The following is a 19,479-nucleotide window of genomic DNA, read 5'->3' as shown; positions in this document are numbered from 1 at the left end:
ACGGGGCAGCACTTCAGCATCCGGAGCAATCTGATGGAGCACAGATTGCTGGCCTGCTGCAGCGCGGTGAGAGTCCTGGGGAAATGTGCCCAATCCAGCGAGGGTGGCAGCAGTCACTGCTCGGGTGGCCTCAATCTGCGTCTGCATGAGACCAGCCACTGACTGCATTGCAGCACTAAGCATTTGCGTGGCAGCCACCTGTGCTACACCAAAGTGCTCCACACTCCTTGCCAGTGATTCAATGGATTAGGGCAACCTTGCCACTGCAGCCATGAGCTCAGTGTGCCTGTGCTCCGCCTGGGCACTCATTTCAGCAAGGACCCACTCCTCCTCTGTGTCCAGTGCAGCAGGACTCGAAGCCATACTCTCCCTCCGGGGAGAAGGCCCCCGAGCTTCCCTACCTCCATCGCTTTGCTGCAGCCCGCTGGGTCCTGGAGCTTCACCCTCATCAGACCATTCCCCCCTGCTCCCCTCCAGGGAAGGCGTGTTCCCAGTGTGAGCATGGGCTTCCTCACTAGAGGGTGGCGCTGATGCTCCGGCTTCCTCTTCCTCCTCGCCTTCAGCTTCACTCCCACTGGCAGCTTGAGGGCCCGTCTCCTCACCTGGTGAATCACCATCTGAAAGCAGGGAGGTACAAGAGTGGCTTTAGCGTGAGGACAGGGTGGCAGCAAGGGAGGCATGAGTGCAGCGACTTAGTGATTTGGATTGAAAGTGTCAAAGGCTGCTGTTGTGAGGAACAAGTAGAAGGAGAGAGGACAAAAAGGTGATGACCTTACCATTGCTGTCCAGAACGGGGTCGGCATCTCCAGTGGCGATGGGACCAATCACCCAGCTTGCCACAATCCTGTGGACGCGCTCAAGATCGCTGAGGGGTTGCAGCTGAGGCCGCCCTCCACCGGTCCGTTGCTGCTGTCTCCTATTATGAGACAGCTTGGCCTGCAAGAAAAAGGACGGTGTCTGAGTAAATATGCAGCCATGGTCTTGCCTGAAATGCCTCCCATGGTTGAATAGCCCTTACTGTATGCAAAGTGTGGAATATGCGTGTGTGTTTGATGAAAGGGCCATAGGTGTTGGATGAGTGTTGGGCATTGGGGCTTTCAAAACCCTCTGGCCATAAAGTGAGGTTGAGATGGAGGGATGAAGAGGTTTTGAAAAAAAGGCACTCACCCTGATGACCCAAGTGAGGTCGTTGAACGTTTTCCTAAATTGGAGATGGGTCGTAGGCACCATGCTGCTTGAGGACACTCTCTGAGCCACCTCCCTCCACACTCTTCTGTACTCATGTGGCAAAGGTCTCCTGCCACTCTCTGGGTACAGAATGGATCTTCTGCGCTCCATCCCGCAAACCAGAGCCTCCAAGGCCCGCTCGCAGAAGTGCTGTGCTCGCTCCCTGGCCCTCTCCATAGTGTTTGGCTGCTAGATTTAGCCACAGGTCTGCCCAGGCCGAGATTCAAGGCTCCAATGAGCTGGGTGTAGCTGGAGAGCAAGATCGACCCTCCCCTTTAAGAACTGAATGGCGCCAGTGTGTCTGTGTTCAATCGCTAACTGACAGCGCCTGTGCTGCGCCCGCCCTCTGAGGTAGCGTCTCACTCCTCGGCCTTAGCACCTTAAGAGAGGTGTGTAGCGCCTGATTTAGCGCTCCAATCACCTCCAGGGGTGATAAAAGCCAAGTTTGCTGTCGGAGGCGATAATTAGCGCCAGGCGCTAAACTTTGCGCACTGCCAGTAATGGCGCCCCATATGGGGCGATACCAAATTTTTCCCCCTTAGTCCTTTTAGAATTATTATTTACTGTAGCCCTGTTTGATTTACACCCTTGATTTCTCTGCCTTCCACTTTTGCTTTTCTCCTTCCTGTCTTTTGTTTCTATCCTTGCTTCCCTTTCCTCTGTCTCCCTGCACAGGTTCCCAACCCCCTGCCATTTTAGTTTAAACCCTCCCCAACAACACTAGCAAACACTCCCTCAAGGACATCAGTCCCGGTCCCGCCCAGGTGCAAACCGTCCAGTTTGTATTGGTCCCACCTCCCCCAGAACCGATTCCAATGTCCCAGGAATTTGAATCCCTCCTCCTTGCACCATTCCTCTAGCCATGTATTCAGCTGAAATATCCTTCTATTTCTACTCTGACTAGCACGTGGCACTGGTAGCAATCCTGAGAGTACTACCTTTGAGGTCCTATTTTTAAATTTACCTCCTAACTCCCTATATTCAGCTTTTAGGACCTCATCCTGTTTTTTACCTATATCGTTGGCACCTATATGCACCACGACAACTGGTTGTTCACCCTCCCCCTCCCCCTCCAGAATGATGCACCATGGCCAGAGGCTGAGCCGAGCTCACTACTAGCTCCCACCCCCAGAGAGAGTGTACATGGGACAAATGTCTTTTGAGGCACTGTCGCTGCACTTCAGCAAGGAAGTAATTGGCCACCTGAGCAAAATGTTCCGTGAGGACCTGAACTGCAGTTCACCTTCCGCAGGGCTTTGTTAGTGGCTATGTAGGTGACGATGGCCCTCAATTTCTATGGTTCTGGTTCCTTCCAATAAGGCATAGGAGACCGCTAACATCAGCCAAAGAGCTATGAGGACTTATATTCAACAGGTGACAGACACCCTCTTCCACTGGACATCCGACCTCATCAAATACCTAGGGCAGGATTTTAACTCAGGAGTCGGGTTGGAGGCGGGACTACAACTTTTGGGGTTGTAGTCCCAGTTCCATCGAGATGCGGCCAATCCACACGATTATAACTTGATTGACCTTGTTGAGCCCGCCCAGCAGGCTCAGCAGGCCAATTACAGGCCACCCAGCAACAGGTGACATCACAGACTGAAATTTCATCTGTCAAGAGCTTTTGACAGATGAAATATCAGTGTTTCACAGCTGTTTGAAGCTGTCAAACACTGACAGTCTTACTTCTAACCTGAGTCCTTCTCCACAGACTCAGTTAGAAATCTCTCCTGCACAGTAAGCTGAAGGCTGTCACTTTTGACAGTTCGCAGCCATTCTGCTTTCTGGGCCGGTGAGATGAGGGACTCCCGGAACCTAAAGGAAGGAAGGCTGAAAAGGTAAGAAAAGGTATGTAAAACTTATTTAATCACTTTAGACACACCAAACACACTTACCTTTGCACTCATGCACCCATCACTCACCTGAACATCGACATCTCGACCCCTCCAAGTCGGCCCGCCTCCTCTAACTTGGCGTGGTTTGGAGCCGTCGGGAATCCCACACTTCCATATCAAAAATAGGGATTGAGCTAAAAACTGCCTGTTAACAGGCAGTTAATTGGCACTAATCCCTTCCCACCTCGGGTAGGCGGGTCCCAGTGCGGGGCGGGTACCCGCCTCCTTTGAAACTGGCATTGAGGCGGGTTTGGGTACGGGAAGGGGTCGGGACCCACGATTTCGGGATTTTAACCCCCCCGCCACGCCTCCAATCCCAACTCCACGGCCCAATGAAAATCCTGCCCTAATGTCCACTGCGCAGCAAAGAGACAGGTCCATCAATTTCCGAAGGATTACTGGCTTCCCCAGGGCGCAGGGGTCTGTCGATGGGACCCACATGCCGCTGAATGCTCCACTGAGGAAGTGGTCACCTTCATCAATAGGAAAGGTTACCATTCACTAGAACTTCTAATTGTCTGCGATGCCCAACTGAAGATCCTGCATGTTCATGCAGACCATCAGGGAAGCAGTCACAACACCTTTGTTCTTTGTCACTTGTTCTTTGACAAGGAGCTGGATGGATCGTAGGGGATGAGTCTTACCCACTGAAGCTGTGGCTGATGACACCCTTCCGCATCACCAACAAGGCAGCACGGGAAAGGTACATCCGAACACACATTTCGACCTGGCAGGTGGTGGAGAGGGCAATTGATTTTTTTTTTAAAAGACCGGCAGATAGAGCAATGCACGGTACTGAGCTGTTCCATCTTTAGTAAGGGAAATAAAAAGTGTTCGGGCTAAAAATTCGATCGCCTCCAAAAAAAAGGTACAGGGATCGCTATGCATGATTACCCTGCACCCGTTCAAAGTAATGCAGCCAGCATGCAAACTTGGTGCTGCCTGCTAATTTAAATGATAGTGTTATTTAGCCCAGCGCTAAGCGTGCTGCTGAGAGGCTACACGCTCAGCAGGGGGCCCAAGTTTGTGTAAGGCTAGCACCAATTAAAGCCAGCTTGCACTTCTTAAAGCCAGCATGCACCTCTTAAAGGGGAGGTGCAGTTTGATGAGACCAGGTGCTGGAAATGATTCCAGAAGGCAGTTTCAATGGGGAAACATTCAGCAATGGCACAGCAGGTTAGAGAGAGGGTTCCAAGGTTTTCATATGCAGCATTGGTGGCCTTAGTACAGGAGGTGGAGAGGAGGAGAGAGGTTCTATTTCCACAGGGCCCAGGAGGCCATCCAGACAGACACTGCAAAGGCAGTGGGAGCAGATAGCCATGGAGGTCAATGCCACCAGTGTTGCCCCGAGGACCTGGATACATTGGCGGAAGAAGTTCAATGGCCTCACACCAGTGGACAAGGTCAGTGAATACATCTTCAAATGCTATATCCCACAAACTGCACCACTAGCCTCAGCCACTGCTCAACTCACCACACCCCCATCACTCACCTACCAACAATCTCTATCAAGCACAAGTCATACCTCACATTCATATGCTCCATCTCACCCTCACACACTTAATCACTGCTGCAAGCCTCACACCCACATCTCACAGTTTGCACACACTGCCAGCTATTCAACCATAATAGCCATGCCAGCCAAACACATTGAACCACACTCACTGACATACTTCCCTCTCTCTTGCAGGACAAGGTGGCTCACAACTGTAGGGAGCAGCAGCTAACTGGAGGGGGACAGGCGCTATCAATTACTCATAAAAGACTGAGAGTTAGAAGAGTAACTAAAGGCTTTTATTAACAACAGAATGGAGGTGTGCCTCGCGTGGTCGACCGGTCCATGATACTAAGGGCTGGGGAGCAGTCACCTTTATACTAGGACCTGTGGGAGGAGTCAGCCGAGGCATGTCCAGGCATGTACACAGTGGAATACAAACAGGACAAACAGGAATACAAACAGTGGTTTACCACATTCACCCCTTGTTTAAAATTGAGTCCGGCGGGGTGAAGTGTATTAAAAGTTAGTGTATTGGAGTCTCTCCGGAGGTCTTGTCTGCCGCTGTGATCTGCGTGGCGACGGCAGGGGTAGTGAAGTTTCCGGCGTCGAGTCCAGCGTAGGCTGTGGCACAGGCGTGTCGTCCTCGTAGATGTCGAGCGGGTCGCGGGGCCCAGGCCTGCCGTCTGCTGGGGCTGGATATCGGATCGTGGGGGGGGGTGGTAGTGGGTAGTGGGTTACTGCGGCCCCCGAGGGTGCAAGGTCTCTTATGGAGACTGTGTCCTCCCGCCCGTCCGGGTATGCGATGTAAGCATACTGGGGGTTGGCGTGGAGGAGGTCGACCCTCTCGACCAGGGGGTCCGTTTTATGGGTCCTCACGTGTCTTCTCAGTAGGACCGGCCCTGGGGACGTCAGCCATGGCGGTAGCGATGTCCCCGATGTGGACTTCCTTGGGAAGACAAACATTTTCTCATGAGGGGTGGCGTTAGTGGCAGTGCAGAGCAGTGACCGAATAGAGTGGAGCGCATCGGGGAGCACATCCTGCCAGCGGGAGGTTGGAAGGCCCCTAGACTTTAAGGCTAGCAGGACGGCCTTCCAAACTGTCGCATTTTCTCTTTCCACCTGTCCGTTCCCCCGGGGGTTGTAACTGGTGGTCCTGCTTGTGGCAATACCCCTAGTTAGCAGGTACTGACGGAGTTCGTCGCTCATAAACGATGAGCCCCAGTCGCTATGGATATAGCTGGGGAAGCCGAACAGGGTGAAGAGGTTGTTCAGACATTTAATGACCGTGGCACTGGTCATGTCCGGGCAGGGGAAGGCGAACGGGAAACGGGAGTACTCATCAATAATATTGAGGAAGTACACATTGCGGTCGGAGGAGGGGAGAGGCCCTTTAAAATCAACGCTCAGGCGCTCGAAGGGGCGAGTGGCTTTTATCAGGTGGGCCCTGTCTGGTCTATAAAAGTGTGGTTTGCACTCAGCGCAGACTTGGCAGTTCCTGGTCATGGTCCTGACCTCCTCAATAGAGTAAGGCAGGTTGCGGGCCTTGATGAAGTGGAAGAACCTGGTGACCCCCGGGTGGCAGAGGTCATTGTGGAGGGCCCGCAGTCTATCGATCTGCGCGCTGGCGCAGGTGCCACGCGATAGCGCATCCGGGGGTTCATTTAGCTTCCCGGGCCGGTACAAGATCTCGTAGTTGTAGGTGGAAAGTTCGATTCTCCACCTCAAGATCTTGTCATTTTTGATTTTGCCCCTCTGCTTGTTGTTAAACATAAAAGCAACTGAATGCTGGTCAGTGAGCAGGGTAAATCGTTTTCCGGCCAGGTAGTGCCTCCAATGACGCACAGCCTCCACAATCACCTGGGCCTCCTTCTCAACAGCGGAGTGTCTGGTCTCCGGGCCTTGGAGGGTTCGTGAAAAGAAGGCCATGGGTCTCCCCGCCTGATTGAGGGTAGCGGCCAGGGCAAAGTCAGACGCGTCGCTTTCCACCTGGAAGGGGATGGATTCGTCCACTGCGTGCATGGTGGCTTTGGCAATGTCCTCCTTGATACGGTGGAAGGCTAAGCGGGCCCCTGCCGTCAAGGGAAAAGAGGTGGACTTGATCAGCGGACGGGCCTTGTCCGCATAGTAGGGGACCCACTGGGCGTAATAGGAGAAAAACCCTAGGCACCTCTTCAGGGCCTTGAGGCAGTGGGGCAGTGGAAGTTCCATAAGGGGACGCATCCGGTCGGGGTCGGGGCCGATGACTCCGTGTTCCACAACACAGCCAAGGATGGCGAGGCAGTTTGTGCGGAATATGCACTTCTCCTTGTTATATGTCAGGTTTAGGAGTTGGGCGGTGCGGAGGAATTTTTCGAGGTTTGCGTCATGGTCCTGCAAGTCACGGCTGCAGATGGTCACATTGTCCAGATATGGGAAAGTGGCCTGCAACGCATTTTGATCTACCATCCGGTCCATCTCCCTTTGGAAGACGGAGACCCCGTTGGTGACGCCAAAGGGAACCCTAAGGAAGTGATAGAGGCGGCCGTTTGCCTCAAAGGCAGTGTACTGGCGGTCCTCAGGGCGGATGGGGAGCTGGTGGTACGCTGATTTCAGGTCAATGGTCGAGAAGACGCGGTACTGCGCGATCTGGTTGACCATATCAGCTATACGGGGGAGTGGGTAGGCGTCCAGCAGGGTGTAGCGATTTATTGTCTGGCTGTAGTCGATGACCAGGCGCTGCTTCTCGCCGGTCTTAACGACCACAACCTGGGCTCGCCAGGGGCTGGTGCTGCCCTCAATAATCCCTTCTTTCAGGAGCCGCTCCACTTCGGTTTTAATGAAAACCCTGTCCCCGGCACTGTATCGCCTGCTCTTTGTGGCGATGGGCTTACAGTCGGGGGTGAGGTTAGCAAACAGTTGGGGGGGGGTGACTCTGAGTGTGGAGAGGTTGCACCTGGTGCGCGGCGGGCAGTTTGGAAGCTGCTGGCTGCGGACTGTGAGTGGGGGTAGGGGTCCACCGTACGCCATCGTAACACTTTTAAGGTGGCACTGAAAATCTAACCCCAGCAGGACGGCAGCGCAGAGGTCAGGCAGGACCAGAAGTTTAAAATGATCGTACACGGTCCCGTCTACTATGAGTGTCACCACGCAGTAGCCGCCGATGTCCGCCGACTGGGACTCGGAGGCCATAGAAATCCGCTGTTGCGCAGGCAGGACTGGGAGAGAGCAACGCCGCACCGTGTCGGGGTGGATGAAGCTCTCCGTGCTCCCGGAGTCAAAAAGGCAGATTGTATCGTGACCATTTACCTTAATGTCCATTGTGGAACTGGCCAGTTGGTGCGGTCTCGCTTGGTCCAGTGTAACGGATGCCAGCGTAGGGGTCGGTGTGTCGCTGCGGGTATCAGATGAGGCGGTGTCGGGGGCCTGCTGCGTCCCGGCTGTCGTCCAAGATGGCGGCGTCCATGATCCCCATGTGGCTGGAGGCGTCCAAAATGGCTGCTGTACCGGTGATTCGCACATGGCCGGGGAGGTCCAAGATGGCGGCCCACATGGCCCACACGTGGCGCTGCTGGGGTTCGGGGTGGCTTTGGCCCTGCAGATGCTAGCGTAGTGTCCCTTCTTCCCGCAGCCCGAGCAGATCGCGTTTTTCGCCGGGCAGCGCGCTCTGGGGTGTTTTGCCTGGCCACAGAAGTAGCATTTCTGGCCTTGGGGCACTGCTGTCTGGCCTTGGGACACTGCTGCGGTAGTTGGGCCGTTGTTGGAGTGTGGCTGGGGTGGCACGGCGCTATGAGGCGGTCCTACCGTGTCCCAGGCTGTCATTCCCCGCGGCGTCCACGGTGCAGAGGAGTAGGCATCCATGCCCTGGTAGGCTGCATCCAACGATAGTGCGAGTTCAGAGGCCTTGTTGAGGTCGAGGTTACTCTGCTCCAACAGTCGCTGTCGGGTGTAATTGGATCTGTGGCCCGCTACAAAAGCGTCCCGGATAAGTTCCTCTGTGTACACGGCGGCCTTTACATCCTTACAACCACAGGCCCGGCCAAGCACAGACAGTGCCTGAAGGTATTCCACGGTCGATTCCCCAGGTTGTTGTTTACGACTCCCCAGGAGGTGCCTGGTGTACACTTCGTTCACTGGGCGCGTGTACTGGTCCTTGAGGAGCTTGATAGCGTCCGCGTACGAGGTCGCGTCTTGGATGACCGAGTACACTCGGTGGTTCACTTTGGAGGTCAGGACATCCAGTTTGTCCTCGTCCGATTTGATTGCTTCGGAGGCGGTCAGGAATTTTTCGAAACACTTAAGCCAGTGAGTAAACTTGGTGGATGAGTCCGCCTCCCGATGATCTAAGTCCAGGCATGCTGGTGTGAGGATCTTCTCCATTATAAAAATGTTGTTAATAAAATTGATGCGCTATCAATTACTCATAAAAGACTGAGAGTTAGAAGAGTAACTAAAGGCTTTTATTAACAACAGAATGGAGGTCTGCCTCGCGTGGTCGACCGGTCCATGATACTAAGGGCTGGGGAGCAGTCACCTTTATACTAGGACCTGTGGGAGGAGTCAGCCGAGGCATGTCCAGGCATGTACACAGTGGAATACAAACAGGACAAACAGGAATACAAACAGTGGTTTACCACACTGCACCACTAGCCTCAGCCACTGCTCAACTCACCACACCCCCATCACTCACCTACCAACAATCTCTATCAAGCACAAGTCATACCTCACATTCATATGCTCCATCTCACCCTCACACACTTAATCACTGCTGCAAGCCTCACACCCACATCTCACAGTTTGCACACACTGCCAGCTATTCAACCATAATAGCCATGCCAGCCATGCCAGCCAAACACATTGAACCACACTCACTGACATACTTCCCTCTCTCTTGCAGGACAAGGTGGCTCACAACTGTAGGGAGCAGCAGCTAACTGGAGGGGGACAGGCGTGCCTCCATATCCTGACCCCGCTCGAGGAGACAGTGCTCAGCATAATTGGAGTGCCTATGACTGAGGCCATGGCCAGTGACAGTGCTGAAACCATTGAAGATGACGGTATGCTCACACCTAATCCTCCTTCTCACATCCCACTTCCCCCTCATCCCAAAATCTCTTCTGACTTAAAGCTGTAAATGGTGTAAGCATGCACCTCTTGTTTTCCCCACCCCTCCTCTCATCAGAACCCTACCTTTGTGCCTTTCTCATTTCAGAGACCCAATAAATCCAACCTGGCCAGGCAGTGGTGGAAGAGGAAGAGGAGAATGATGATGAAGAAGAAACACCGTCACTCAATGTGACACTCGCAGCCACCAGCTCAGATACTGCACTGCGCAGACTTTAGAGGGTAGCTTAGAGACGGGATCTGCACGTGGTGAGTCACCGGACATGAGTGGGCTGCAGGCAGGGCAGGGGGAAAGGGTAACACAGGTGCCAGCTCCCCGGAGGATGAGGTCACTCACGAATTCTGCTGCACAGGTCTTCGATGGGACGGCCTACAGAACAAAGCTGATGGGTATGCACAACAAAATTCTGGGTATATTGGCAGGCCTGCCAGAAAGCCCGAATGCAATGTCAAGGAGCATGGAGGAGTCTGGCTCCAACCTTGAACAGGGCTTTGCTCAGAGCTTGGAGCCCATCCTTTCCAGCGTGGAGGGGCGGGCAGATCCCATTAGCGCACTTGTGGACCCAGCCATCATGCAGCGTCTGATAGCCAAGGTCTCAGCTTCCATTGCAGCATGAACAGAAACCACCCAATAGGGGGAATTTTTCGGGGGGTCAGTGGGCACGATCCGTGGTGGGTCGGTTGGGAAAATGTTTTTTTTTGACAGTGGGTTGGGAACCCGCTGTCAACCCGCCGCCACGTGCCTTTCCCAATGTCGGGTATGTCAACACTGAACAGACCCGACACGCAGCAGCGGGGGAGGCAATTAAGGTCATTATGACCTTGTTAACAGACCATTAAGAACTATTTTGAGCTCACCTTAAGAGTTTACCAGGTCTCCAACAGGATCTACACTGCTCGGGGATCATGTCAGGTAAGCAGGTCAGGAGTTGAATGGCCATGGAATCATCTCATTACTTGACAGCTGCAAATGTGCTATAAAAGCCCCCATCTCACAGCTGTTCACTATCCAAGCTCAGAAGCTGTTGCTTACTGCTTTTGGAAGACAGATTAAGCTTTATGCAGGTTGCAAGTGTTTGGAGTAACCTCTCTATCCAGTGTCACCTCATTGGAACAACCTTGCTCACCACTGACAGGTCGCTTCTGTCATCTCAAGTTCACCTGCCATCTATTACATCAGCATCGGTGCCCTTGAAACTATCTCACCTTGGTCCTCAGAATCCCACCACGATCAGCCCCAACAGCAGGCACACCAGCAGCACCAACAACAACACCAACCTTCTCCGTAATCAACTGATGCTGCACAGGATACAGGGCATCAGCACCCGACCACATTGCTGCCCAGGAGGCCAGGGATGGCCTCACCATAGCCAGATTTACTTCACTTGATGCTGTACACCCTGGCTGCCACATGATGCACCAGGTTGGCACCACCCCACACCAACACCATAAAGCATCCCTACAATGCCCAAACCAATCCTTCACACTCATCACCATTGCGGGGGGTACCGTTATGTCTCACCATTTATTGCAACTCACTAAGCCACTTCCAAATGTGCACACAGATCTGTCCAAGAATGGAAAGTGTTGAAAATAAAGGTTTCAATGTTTGACAGCACATTAACAGAAATTTCACATGAACATTGTGTGTTGTTAGTTGGTATGATTGGACTAGGATGAGGGTGAGTGTGAAGGGTGACTAGTGAGATGGGGAAGTGATAATGTAGATGGAGAGGGTTGGGTGGAGGTGCAAGGTAAGCTGGTGTGAGTAAGGATGTGCAGGAGTAGGGTAGGGAAGGCAGAGTGATGGGAATGTGATGAGAGGCACAGCAGGATGAGGTTGAGTGTGGCTTTGTAGTAACGTTTCGTGATCTACTGAGATCATTGAAAGGTTTGCGGCACTGCAGCCTGTTCCTCCTCACGACATCCCTGCTTGTGCCCTCCTGTGCAATGTGTAACCAGGCTGCATTGGTATCCTGGGGAGGTCTTTTCCGCCCATTGGAAGGGAAGAGAACCTCCCTGCGTGCTGTGACTCCCTCCATAAGCATATGGAGGGAGTCATGGGAGAGCCTGGTTGCAGCCGTGCACCTCTGTGCAGTGGTTGTCAGTGTTTGCAGCACCTCAATGCTGTAGAACACTGACAGCAGAACTGTCAAATTCAATTTGGGCACATGGTCATTTTAAGGAAACCGGCTGATGACGCGTCATCAAATGACGTCATCAGACCCGCTTCCTTCAATTGGCCGGCAAACGTGCTGGGCGGGCTTAACAAGCCCAATCAGGGGAAAATTATTTTGGACAGCGGGATGGAGCCAGCAGCGAGGCCGGGACCTGCCAACAACATCGTCCGCCACGGACCCGCCGAGATTGGTAAAATCCAACCCAATGTCTGAATACTGCAATGGAAGTTCAGACTGAAGTCCTGCAAGTTCAGCTTGCTGCCACCCAAGCATAGGCTGATGCTATCATGGCTGGGTTTACCAGTGTTGAAAGGGGATTGCTGGGTGTCACAGCAGTCCAGCAATCTGTCCTCCAGTAGATAACTAGGAATGCTGAGCTTCCGCCCCAGGGGAGTGGCAGTGGCTCCATGGAACACAAAACTGCTGCCCTCTCTCAGGATGACAGCTCTTGTACTCCCACCACTTCTTCTTCTTAGGCAGTCCCTCGGAACCGAGGATGACTTCCTTCCACACTAAAAATGAGTTCTCAGGTGACTGATGAGTCCAATGCAGGGCCTACAGTCTCTGTCACAGGTGGGGTAGACAGTGGTTGAAGGGGAACAGTACGGCGTTCCGGTCTGTTGCTGTTGAGGTTATCCATGAGGGTCCTGACGTTCCAGGTCCCGAACTTCATTTTAAAGGGTGGAAGATGCCTGTGCGTGAATTCTTTTAACGTGGGGTGGCCATTGCACACCAGCTACCACACGGGCTTGACAGAGCAAGGTCTTGGTCCAATAGCAAGGGGATCCAAGACGATTGGAGACTAGGCTCTGCTACATCGGCCTAGCACACACACACAAACGTCCAATCCCTCTACATCTCCATCCCCCACCAGGACGGCCTGAGGGCGCTCCGCTTCTTCCTTGAACAGAGGCCCAACCAGTCCCCATCCACCACCACCCTCCTCCACCTGGCTGAACTTGTTCTCACATTGAACAACTTCTCCTCTGACTCCACTCACTTCCTCCAAATTAAAGGTGTTGCTATGGGAACCTGCATGGGTCCTAGCTATGCCTGCCTTTTCATGGGATATGTGGAACACTCTTTGTTCCAGTCCTACTCGGGTCCCCTCCCTCACCTCTTTTTACAATATATCGATGACTGTATCGGTGCCGTTTCCTGCTCTCGCCCTGAACTAGATAAGTTCATTCACTTTACTTCCAATTTCCACCCTTCCCTCACCTTCACATGGTCCATCTTCGGCTCTTCTCTTCCCTTCCTTGAATTCTCCGTCTCCATTTCTGGCAATCGGCTTTCGACAAACACCCACTACAAGCCCACTGACTCCCACAGCTACCTGGACTACACTTCCTCCCACCCCGCTTCCTGTAAGGACTCTATTCCATTCTCCCAGTTACTCCATCTCCGCCGTGTCTGTTCTGACGATGCCACCGTTCATACCAGTGCTTCCGACATGTCTTCCTTTTTCCTCAACCGAGGATTCCCCTCTGCTGTGGTTGACACGGCCCTTGACCGCGTCCGTTCCATTTCCCACACTTCTGCTCTCACCCCTTCCCCTCCCTCCCAGAACCATGATAGGGTTCCCCTTGTCCTCACCTTTCACCCCACCAGCCTCCACATTCAACGGATCATCCTCCGCCATTTCCGCCACCTCCAACGTGACCCCACCACCAAACGCATCTTCCCCTCACCTCCCCTTTCAGCATTCCGAAGGGACCGCTCCCTCCGCGACACCCTGGTCCACTCCTCAATCACCCTTAACAACCCTTCCCCTTCGCATGGCACCTTCCTGTGCAAGTGCAGGAGATGCAACACATGCCCTTTTACCTCCTCCCTTCCCACTGTCCAGGGTCCCAAACACCCCTTCCAGGCGAAACAGCGATTTACTTGTACTTCTTGTAATTTAGTATACTGTATTCACTGCTCATGATACGGTCTCTTCTACATTGGGGAGACCAAACGCAGATTGGGCGACCGCTTTGCGGAACACCTCCGTTCAGTCCGTAAGGGTGACCCTGAGCTTCCGGTCGCCTGTCACTTTAATTCACCGCTTCACTCCAACTCTGATCTCTCTGTCCTCAGCCTATTGTTCCATTGTTCCAATATAGCTCAACGTAAGCTCGATGAACAGCACCTCATCTTTCAATTAGGCAATTTACAGCCTTCTGGACTCAACATTGAGTTCAACAATTTCAAACTATAACACCTGCTCCCATTTTTCATGCTGTATGGTTTTGCCATTCCCATTTGCAACATTTTATCTTTCCTACCTCTTACAAAAGCACAGTTTGTTCCTTCAATTCCTTCCTCCCCTCCCACCCCCAACCCCCCCCCCCCCCCACCCCCCCACCCCCCGTCTCTGCACCTGCTTAACATCTGTTACATCTCCAGCTTTTTCCAGTTCTGATGAAGGGTCCCAAACATGAAACGTTAACTCTGTTTCTCTCTCCACGGATGCTGCCTGGCCTGCTGAGTTTTTCCAGCATTTTCTGTTGTTATTTCAAACATACTCCTACTGTCCTTCCTTAGGTAAGGAGACCAAAACTGTACACATTACCCCAGGTGTAGTCTCACCAGGGCCCTATATAATTGCAGTAAAACATCTTTATTCTTTTACTCACATCCTCTTGTAATAAAGGCCAACATACCATTTGCTTTCCTAATTGCTTGCTGTATCTGCATGTTAACTTTCAGGTGGTTCGTGTACAAGGACACCCAGGTCCCTCTGAACACCAACATTTCCCAATCTCTCACTGTTTAAAAAATACTCTGCTTTTCTATTTTTCCTACAAAAGTGGATCACATTTCTCCACATTATATTCCATTTGCCTTGTTCTTGCCCACGCACTTAGCCTGTCTATATCCCCTTGAAGCCTCCTCGCATCCTCCTCACAACTTACATTCCCACCCAGCTTTGTATCATCAGCAAACTTGGATATATTACACTTGGTCCCCTCATCCAAATCGTTGATGTAGATTGTGAATAGCTGAGGCCCAAGCACTGATCCTTGCGGTATCCCACTAGTTACAGCCTGCCAACTTGAAAATGACCTGTTTATTCCTACTCTCTGTTTTCTGTCCATTAACCAATCCTCAATCCATGCTAGTATATTACCCCCAATACCATGAGCCCTAATTTTGTTTAATAATCTCTTGTGTGGCACCTTATCACATGCCTTCTGAAAATCCAAATACACCACATCCACTGGTTCCCCTTTACCTATTCTGTTAGTTACAACCTCAAAAACTTCTAACAGATTTGTCAAACACGAATCCAAATAAATCCGTGTTGACTCTGTCCAATCCTATTATTATTTTCTAAGTGCCCTGTTACCATGTCCTTAATAATAGATTTTAACATTTTGCCTACTACTGATGTCAGGCTAACTGGTCTGTAGTTCCCCATTTTCTCTCTCCCTCCTTTCTTAAATAGTGGGGTTACATTTGGCACCTTCCAATCCGCAGGAACCGTTCTAGAATCTATGGAATTTTGGAAAATGACAATCAATGCATCCACTATCTCTATAGCCACCTCTTTCAAAACCCTAGGATGTAGGCCTCCAGGTCCAAGGGATTTATCGGCTTTCAGTCCCATTAATTTCTCCAGTACTATTTTTTTAGTAATACTAATTTCTTTCAGTTCCTCATTCTCGTTAGAGCCTTGGTTCTCCCATTATTTCTGGGAAGTTTTTTGCATCTTCTTCCATGAAGTATTTGTTTAATTTCTCTGCCATTTCCTAATTCCCCATTATAATTTGTCCTGTCTCAGCCTGTAAGGGACCCACATTTACTTTCGCTAATCTTTTCCTTTTTACAGTCTTTTTATATCTCTCGCTAGTTTACTCTCATATTCTATTTTCCCTTTCTTTATCAATTTCTTGGTCCTCCTTTGCTGAATTCTAAAATCCTCCCAATCCTCAGGCTCACTGCTCTTTTTGGCAACATTATAAGCCCCTTCCTTTGATCTAATACTATCTTTAACTTCTCAGAGGATTTAGTGATATGGATCTTAATGACGAACGTTAATCAAGACATTTCAATTGGAGACATTTGGTGATAAGTGGCAAAATTATTGAATTATTTTTGACTTCAACTAAGCTTGAAAATTGTAAAAATATTTGTTGATGTTTTACACACAAGGGGAAACTTCACAAGGCAAGGCTCCTGGTACAGAGCTTTGGTCAGTGGAATCGTGGATTAGCGAATTGGGCATGCTGACATCGCCACCCAATTCTCTGTTCAACAGTATCAAGTGAGGTGCATTGCCTTGCAAAATGTACCCTACAGTGAATTGTATCCCACACCGGCTGCCTTAGGGCAAACCAATCTTGCAGTGGGGGGCCTCAAACAAGTGTTAGGCCCCTTATTTGCATATGTAAAGGAGCTAATGCCTGTTTCAGGAGTGGGCACTGCATGCCTTTTTTTTTTACCTTCACCAATATGGCAGGCAATGCATTTCTGGCTCGTGATGAGCATGTACTTCCTGCCTGCCATACTGGAAGCTTAAGAACTGTTTAAGGTTATCATATTCCATATCTTTACACAATGGATGAAGTTTTCCACTGCCACTCTGCCAGTGCTCTTGCTGTTGCCTGTCATCCAGCCAGCCCAGACTGCTGCCACCCATGCCGAGGTGGTGCAGTCCGAAGCCAAGCCTTCTAGGCCCAGAGCTGCTCAAGGTAGTCCTGCAAGGCCATCTGCCGTCTCCCTCACTGAAAGTCAGCAGCCTTCCACCAGCCATGCTGCTGCCACTGGGGAAGCACTGCATAGGAGCACTAGGACAGGCAAAGGCACACGGAAGACAGGCACTAAGGGAATGCACAAGGGAGATTAGTTGCCTTTTGAATTAAATATTGTATGGTTTGATTCATAAAATTGGATTGGAATGTTTGTTTTGTGGTGACTTTTATTGCAGCATTGTGGCCAAGCGGACGCTGTGAAGGTCAGTAACAGAGGGAAGGGAAGGTGTGGGACTATTGGTGAATGTGGAATTGGGATTGCGTTCACTGGTACCGCATTCGGACGAGTCGATCATGGACAGCCCGGGCAGAAAGGGCTGCCTGAATTGCCTCCTCCCTTCCTCCTCCTTCTCTTCCAATTCCTCCTCCTCCTCTGCTGGTCGCAGTATGCCTAGTGGCAAGGGCTGTGCCCTCATAATGGTGAGGTTGTGGAGCATGCAACAGACCACAACGAATCTTGAAACGCTTCTCTGGCGAGTGCTGCTATCCTGGCAAAGCCACGTGCTCACTCCACCTGCTTCTCTCTGGCAAGCGAGAATGAAATGTATTCACCTCCCTTATACAGGAGTGGACGGCGAACTGGGAGATGTTACAGATGTCGCCTGCTCCAACCTAGAAGGAGCCCGACGCAAAGAAGTTCAAGGCCACAGTCACCTTTACAGCCACTGGCAGTGCCATTCTCGCCCTGGACTGAGGCTGCAGGTCTGCCTGCAGCAGGTGGCAGATTTAAGTGAGCACCTCCTTAGTAAAATGGAGACATTGCATGCTCTGTTCCTCGCTGAGGTTAAGGTAGGAAAATTGCTCCCGGAAGACCCTGGGTGGAAATGGCGTCCTGTTGAGAGCCCTTCTCCCCCTCCGCCTCCTACTGCTTCTAGCAGCTTGTCCTGCTCTGCATTGCCTCTGCTCATTCTCCCTGTCATGCTGCAGGTCAAACGGATACAAATTACTCCACCCGTGTCTGGGAGCAACTGGTCTGAGCAGATCCCTTGCAAGTCAGTACCAAGTCCTTGAACATGTGCCACACCACTCCTTGTAGGCTTTAGGCAACTTTAAAGACGTCTAGAAAGCACCAAACACTTTTACAAACTCAGCAACAGCTAGTAGAAATCAATCAGTAACTAACCTGTAAGTTGTGATGATCCCTTTAAATAGCATTGGTGGCGGGTCCTTCCTGTTGCTGAACACATGTTCCACTGTATGAGATTAAGAGAGGGCATTAGATCCAGCCTTGAGGTCGAAAATGGCAGTGCTGGTGTCAAATCAGCGTTACACGCTGATTGACGTCACAATCTGCCTACTCCGCATACTAATGGCGCATGCTCCCAGCACCGAGCCAATGCCCTCACCAAAATGGCACCAGAAGTATGCATGTGCTGCTCGGACGCCATTTGCGAGCCAAATCTGCAGCTGCAGCACCCAAACAACGGGTGCTACGCAGCCAAATTTTTAGCCCTTAGAATCTGACTTCCTGCTGTTTGAATCAGATCTTTTTAGAACATAAGAAGTAAGAGCAGGGGTAGGCCATATGGCCCCTCGAGCCTGGTGATTCCAAAGCAGGGCAGATCTCAGCATTGCACAATCTGTGGATCGTCTATCTCACCCTCCCAGTTAAAGAGTGGCCGAGAAATTAGAGTAGATCTGAATTATCGGGTGTCTGGCTGGCAGAGTGGGTGGGTCGGTTGCCCATTTTAAGGGCTGGACCTCATTAACATGCCACCACTGAGCTGCACGCTCTAAACGGTTGTGTCATTGCAGCTCCACCTGGCACACTATTGGGCAAACCCAGACGGAAGGAAGGTAGGTCCTGGGTGCGTCAATCGCGGTGGGGGTGGGGAGGGAACCTGGAGCAGCAGTGGCCTGGAAAAGTAAATTTCATACTTACCTTTTTTTGGCCTTTTCCTCTTCACTGTCAGGTTTTACTGAGCAGAGTAATTATCCACCCGGAAGACCACTATAAATGCATCAAGAGTCCTGTGTACATCATAGGTCTCAGATTTGCATAGATCAGTGAAGCTCCCTCCTGATTCTGTTGGGCTCCTAGGCTGCCCAGCAGAAGGCCCCAGGAATAATGGCGCCAGAGCGGGAACGGTGCAGCAAGTTGACCGCCTCGATTTTAATTCCACTACTGCCCTGTTTCCACCAGGCAAAGGGTGTTAAAATCGCCCGTATCAAGTGTGGACAAACAGCACCTACAGCAAAGAAAATTTAAATAAACAGGGAAATGAAGCAAAATTTATTTTAATGAAACGTGCAAGAGTTAAAAATATGTACCACTTCTTTTCCTTTCTTTCATCCTATTACAGTGTTGAAAGGAAAGCCAATGGAATTAGTAGAAGTCAATATTTACCTACTTGTTTAGTGATTTGGGTTCCTACGGCAACCCTGGCTCTTGTTGGATCCTGCCGACTGATGTCATTGCAATCTCAAGGAAATGATGGCTACATCACTCTATGGTGCAAAATATAAAATCTGACACAGTCCTACCTCATCCACAAATCCCGTACACAAAGGTCTGGTCATGAGGTCTCTCACCCAAGTAATTTTTATTTGTCACATAGAGTGCTCCTCCTCTTGGGTTGTCCTTATTCTGCATTGGAATACTGCAGCCTGTTCCACTATAACTTGCATTTTTCTCCATCAGGTGATACCTATTTACAATCAGGTATTAGCTGCTAAATGGGAGGGGAGGGGGAAACAGGGAGGAATCAGTCAGAGTCACACAGTTTTCTTGACAACTGCAACATGCCATTCTGCAGATGATGAACATGGTAATATAACTCCAGGAGTGACAAGACAGGCAATGTTAGATTTCCTCTCCATCTCCAACCCTTATAAGG

This window comes from Somniosus microcephalus, chromosome 3 (assembly GCF_052327205.1).
Source record: "Somniosus microcephalus isolate GS21.2 chromosome 3, FLI_Smic_1.0, whole genome shotgun sequence".
NCBI lineage: Eukaryota > Metazoa > Chordata > Chondrichthyes > Squaliformes > Somniosidae > Somniosus > Somniosus microcephalus.
The sequence above is the reverse complement of the archived record's forward strand: the minus strand, read 5'-3'. Positions refer to the sequence as shown.